This window comes from Theropithecus gelada, chromosome 4, assembly GCF_003255815.1.
Source record: "Theropithecus gelada isolate Dixy chromosome 4, Tgel_1.0, whole genome shotgun sequence".
In the NCBI taxonomy this organism is placed as follows: domain Eukaryota; kingdom Metazoa; phylum Chordata; class Mammalia; order Primates; family Cercopithecidae; genus Theropithecus; species Theropithecus gelada.
This window is the reverse complement of record NC_037671.1, coordinates 119,203,960-119,209,959: the sequence shown is the minus strand read 5'-3', so window position 1 is coordinate 119,209,959 and position 6,000 is coordinate 119,203,960. Positions and strand designations below refer to the sequence as shown.

Sequence of the window (6,000 nt, the reverse complement as noted above, 5' to 3'; positions counted from 1 at the left end):
AAAGAAAAAAAAAAAAAAAAAAAAAAAAAAAAAAAAAAAAAAAAAAAAAAAAGAACAAGAACAAGATAAAACATAACAGTGGCTCACACCTGCAATCCCAGCACTGTGGGAGGCCAATGCTGGAGGATCACAAGATTCAGAAAAATTTATGCATCTTCCTTTATAAAAATAGCTTTCTTCCCACTCAAAGTTTCTCATCATGTTTGTGTTTTTTATGAAAATGAAAATGTGGAAATGTATGTCCAGGTTGTTAATAAAACTTATGGAGAGAGTAAATTTTGGGGGAGGGAGAGGCAAACAATAAAATAAGACAAAAATTATTTAAGATATTAAGTTTACATATATGTACAAACAGGGTAATGTGTGTATATATGTATGTGTGTGGAGAGAGAAACTTTAAATAATAAAACGTAAGCCATAGATTGTAAGACATTTTGAGTACTCCTATCCAGTAAAGTACAATCGAGGGATAATTTCATATGAAAGTGAAAAAAGAAAGATAATGCGATTTTTTTCGTTGAAAAGAGCAGTTTAACAGTGCACTGATGAATACCAGTTTACTTCAGTTTTTCCTAGCATTTGTTATATAAAAATGCCCTGGCATCTTACATTCCCCAAGATAATTACAAACAGATCTTTAAGAAATCGCTTATACAGCAGGGAACAGTTATTTCATTTGTTATTATTTCTTTAGTTGATACATACGATTTTCCTGTTTGATATTCACTGTTTCACTTCATATTAAGTTGATAGTTATTTTGATAGTTATTAATATTGTTATGCTAAGGCCTCATTTCACAAGAAATGTTAATATTGTGATTTATTTGGATATATTTCTAGAAGTTTTAAATTACTTTATAAAAATTAAGATATAACTAATAAGGAATATAGTAAATCAGCACAAATGTAAAACAACATTCAAAGATCTCTAAAGCTTATATTGTGAAACATTAATATTATACTTCTGGGTAACATAGATATCAGTATTTTTATAAAGTAGCTATGACAATGTCTCAGAAAAGATATATGGGACTACAGATAAATCCTAGGAAGAGATTTATAAATTGCTTTCTCTTGACTGCTGTTTTTAAAAATATATTTGAAAAAACATTTTAATAAACTTTTTAAAATGTTTTTTAAAAATATACGTTTATTAATGCATATTTAAATTTTTATTTCATAGCAGGAGAGTATAAGGTACAATTCAGAAAATTACCAGGCTAGGTGCAGTGGCTTACGCCTATAATCCCAGCGCTCTGGGAGGCCAAGGCGGGCAGATCACGAGGTCAGGAGATCAAGACCATCCTGGCTAACACAGTGAAACACTGTCTCTACTAAAAAATACAAAAAATTAGCTGGGTGTAGTGGTGGGCACTTGTAGTCCCAGTTACTCAGGAGGCTGAGGCAGGAGAATGGTGTGAACTGGGAGGCAGAGCTTGCAGTGAGTCGAAATCGCGCCACTGCACTCCAGCCTGGGCAACAGAGTGAGACTCCATCTCAAAAAGGAAAAAAAGAAAAAATTACCAAATAATATCTGCTTCTTTCCTATTTCCTGTTTAAGTTTCTGGCCATTGCAAATACTGTGATAAATTGTGGAGAGACATGGAAGTTGTTATTAACTAAGGGAGATGAAATGGAAGATTCCAAGGCAGTGGTGAGCATAATATGAATGTAATGAAATTTTCTATGTGAAATGTTAAAGGGTAACTGGAAGAAAGATGCATCATCCTGTTTTGTGAATTTTAGGTAAAAGGTTACAAAAGAGCCAATATGAACAGATTTTCAGGATTACTAGGAAATTCCCAGATGACAAAGAGCAAAGGAACTTAACCTTATGTTCAAAGTCACAAAGTTATGAAGCAATCTCCCATATTTAAGGAACTGTAGTTAGACATTGCTAGGTGGGTAGTCAAGAGCAGAAAGGCAAGAAAGGTCTACTTCATGAAAGAGTTTTTTGTTTTGTTTTGTTTTGTTTTTAAAGGATGGAGAGGTGGTGCAGTCATGGCTCACTACAGCTTCAATTTCCCAGACTCAAGCAATCCTCCTGCCTCAGCCTCCTGAGTAGCTGGGACTACAGGCGCAAATCTCCAAATCAGGCTATACATTTCTTGTAGAGACAAGTTCTCACTGTATTGCCCGGGCTCATCTTGAACTCCTAAGCTCAAATGATCTTCCAGCTTTGGCCTCCCACAGTGCTGGAATTGCAGGTGTGAGCCACTGTGTCCACTTATAATTCTGTACAATTATAAGAAAGATTCTCAACCTTTTTCAACTTTAAATAATCGAATAACATCGTCTTAAGATACATTATGAGCAGGTATTTTTTGGACTATAGACTGTCATATAAATTGCAGATTATTTCATTGCTGTGTTTCAATGCAGGAACAGAAACCACTGCAGATACTTTACACATAAGAGGATTTAACACAACAACCTAGCTGTTTAAAATAAAATTTACAAGGGTGCAGACTTACTGAATTTTAGAACGTATTGCCATAGCTGCAATGTGGGGAATAGGAAACAGGGCTGCTTTTATGATTACCACCTCTCACCACATGAAGCTCATGAGCAGACGTGAAACACTGTGTTTGGTCCCCACTGCTGCTGCTCCTTAAGTGTCTTCTACCATTCAGATCTCCATAAACATCCTTGTCAGCAGAGATAGCAACAGAAAGACGGTCTCTGCCTCACTTCTGCCTACAAATTTCAAGCACATCCAATTAGTAGAAATGTAGTATCATCTAGAACCTTAGCTGTAAGGTGAAGTATGTTTTAGTTTTCCAGCATCTGCGGTACAAAAGGGCATATGGGAGGAAGTGCCCATGGATGCTGAGTACCGGGTGACCAAATCCTGCACACTGTATATCTCTTTTTTCCCAGATGTAGGTACCACAAAATGTCACTAAATATGGTTTAAGAAGCATTATGGTAGAAGGGAGGAAGCTATTAGAGTCTTTCACGTAGATAATGTGAACTTTCTTTGCTTCAAAAAGATAACTCTTGTGGCAGCTTAGAATGGATTTGATGATCAATGATGATGGTTTAAATTAGGCTCAGGCCATGAGGATGGAGAGGGAGTACACTGGGAATATCTGATTGTTTTATTAATATAGGTTCCCATATTTTTATAGTTCACTTGCTCATTTAATAAAGACTTACTGAATACTCATTAGGGTATTTTGAGTATTCAGCAAGATATTGTGATATTTGATGAGAATATAAATGTGATGCCATTTTCTATTATGTTGGGTTAATCTAATCGTTAATTTCGGCATTACTTACGAAGCTGTACATATTCTTCTGTCAAAATTGGTAATAATAAAATCTTCCAATGGTGCTTGGCTACATAATATTTGACAGGCACCTGCCACGGCTAAATATTATAGCAAATAGGATGTATGTGTTACTCCCTAGTACTTAACATTTATACATACTTCAAATTCTTTAAGCAAATACAGAACTGTCATGTTCCCAGTAACACTATGTGTAAGATATATTTAAGTCAAGTGCAGTATAGGGATTTAGACTACAAGTTGTATTTAGTGGCATACTGAGGGAATTCAACTTCATTATCGGTATGTTTCTGTTACATTGTTTCAATCATTTTCTTTTCTCTTGGTTCAGCTTACCCATTTTAAGGTAACTTTTCAGTCTCAATTTAATATGCTGTTTCTTATAATATTAAAATAAATAACCTAATTGGTGTTTCCTCAGTTTTAATGATTTTCATGTGGATTTCTACTGTATATATTGTTAAATGTTACTATTTTCAGTATAACTTTATGTTTTACTAATAGACACCAGCACTAAAAACCTTAACTTGGTCTCCTGATATTAGTAAAAGATACAAGTAAAAATATGAGTCATTGTTATTTGTTTGTTATCATTAATGATCTGTATCACCATAAAAATTAATCTTTGAGAAAAGTGAAGAGTTGATTTTGATCCAAGGCAGTATTTCAGCTTCATAAAACGTACACTGTTTGCATTCCTGAAAAGTTTTGCTGGGGTCCTCTTAACTCTAGAACTATAAGAATTTGTTTTCCTGTATGTTTTTATAGCTTTTCTTTACTTTAGTTGAGTTTATTTTGTTAGTAATAGGCCAATTTTCTATGTCTGCATAAGAGAACATCCCCAAACTTAGAGGCTAAAATAACAGCCACTTTGTTTGCTCATAGTTCTGTAGGTCAGCAACCAGGGTCTGGCTCAGCAGGAGTGGTCTTCCCCTGGAGTCACTTATGCAACTGGAGTCATCCAGCTGCACGACTAGGTCGGATGATCTAGCTTGCCTTACTTGTATGTCTGGTGGTTGGTTCTGGCTGTGGGCCAGGCCAAGGTCTCCAACAGGCTAGTCTGGGCTTTATCACATGGCACTTGGGTTCTGAAAGCATTAAAAAAGAGACCAAGCCCCTCTTCCTTGCAAGTACTTTGCAAACTGTGCCTGTGGCACAACTGCTAATAATTCATTGGCCAATGCAAACCACACGATCAATCCTAGAGTCAGTGTGGGAGGGGGATGTAATCTGAAATCTTCTACATTTGAAATCTGTTTGTCCCAAAGCTCTTCAATGCCATTTGTTTCATTGTTTACTTTTACTAAAAAATGTTAGATTTCTATTGCATATGACTCACACGTTTCCTTAAAAAAAAAAAACTTCTATTGTGGATAACTTTCTTAAAACTATTAAATAACAATAGCTGTCTGTCTGTCTCTGTGTACAAACATGCACACACATAACACATAGTTTTAAGTGCTCTAACACATTGCTCCTTTTAAGTAATCAATATAATTAATAATTATATAAAATCTTTCATACTCTTTAATTTGTCATTTAAACCCTCCATAAGGTAAAGATTCTAATATCACTGGCATGGTATTATATTGTTTGGTTGCAACTGGAAGTTTAGTTTTTTCACTCTTCCTGTTCCTACATGTTCAGAGCCATGACAGTTTGCCAGTTAAGAAATTCTTGAGTTCATTGTGATTTAAAAAACATTAAATTTTTCTTCTTATTTTACTTAAATGATGATGGTAGTTATAGAGCAGAGTAATTTTTAAGTTTGGTGGTGCTTTGTACAAAAATTCTCCCATGATTTATATATATATTTTTTAAATGAGTCATTCTAGAGATCTTATTAAAGTATTGGTGCCAAACTAGTTAAGTGAATGTTTAAGTTTCTTGTTAACATATTAAATACTAAATATTTTGTTCTTCTCAGTTCTGGAAAACATAATGATGCTTAAAATATCTCAGTAATGTAAGTTAGTTTTATAGTTGACTGAGAAAAAACGTCTTAGGACGGTAGTTAATATTGAGAAAGTGAGCCCTGTGAAGTAACAAAGTACTATCAAATGATTTTGTTTATTCACTAGACATGTCTATACTTGGTTAAATTTACATGAATTCTTTAGAAAGAGAACGTTATAAAACACTCAACAGAAATTACAAGTAGATGAAGCTTAAGTAATTATCTAACTGAACGTTACCTCTAAGAAAGAATGAGAATGAGTTGCGTGTATATTTATTTGATAAGTGTTATTGTCTTCAAAATTCTCTGTAATAAAATTGTGTGTTAATGGAAATAGAAAATAGTCTGTATGCTTTGCCGAGTGCCTAGTGTTAGTATTGGCAATCTGGCAGTCATTATTATCATTTGTGTTGTTTTAAGTGCTATTCCTTTAAATTGTAAAGTCTATTCTAAGATTCGAAATGGGGGGATCTGCAGTTGTCAGAATGATAAAGTTTAGCAAATGCATGCAAATTATTGTAATTTGTTAATGAAGGCCTGCCATATCATCAGAACATAGGAAGAAATAGCTCAAATATATTTCAGAAACATTGTCTAAGGCTGAGTACAGGGGATCTCTGTCCTTCAAGAGGCCCACAAATTAATGAGAAAGATGGACCTTGACAATCATATAAGGCAAGCCAGATAGAGATATAAAAGTATCTCATCCGTTTAAATGCAAGTGGTATTTGAATTGAATCTTTGAAGAGA

General features: G+C 34.2%; 1 protein-coding gene across 3 annotated transcripts in view; it reads left to right on the top strand.

Annotated features, from left to right (window-relative positions):
- STXBP5 (syntaxin binding protein 5) overlaps positions 1 to 6,000 on the top strand; it is a 194,690-nt gene that overhangs the window by 56,830 nt on the left and 131,860 nt on the right. The gene's annotated exons all lie outside the window — the stretch shown is intronic.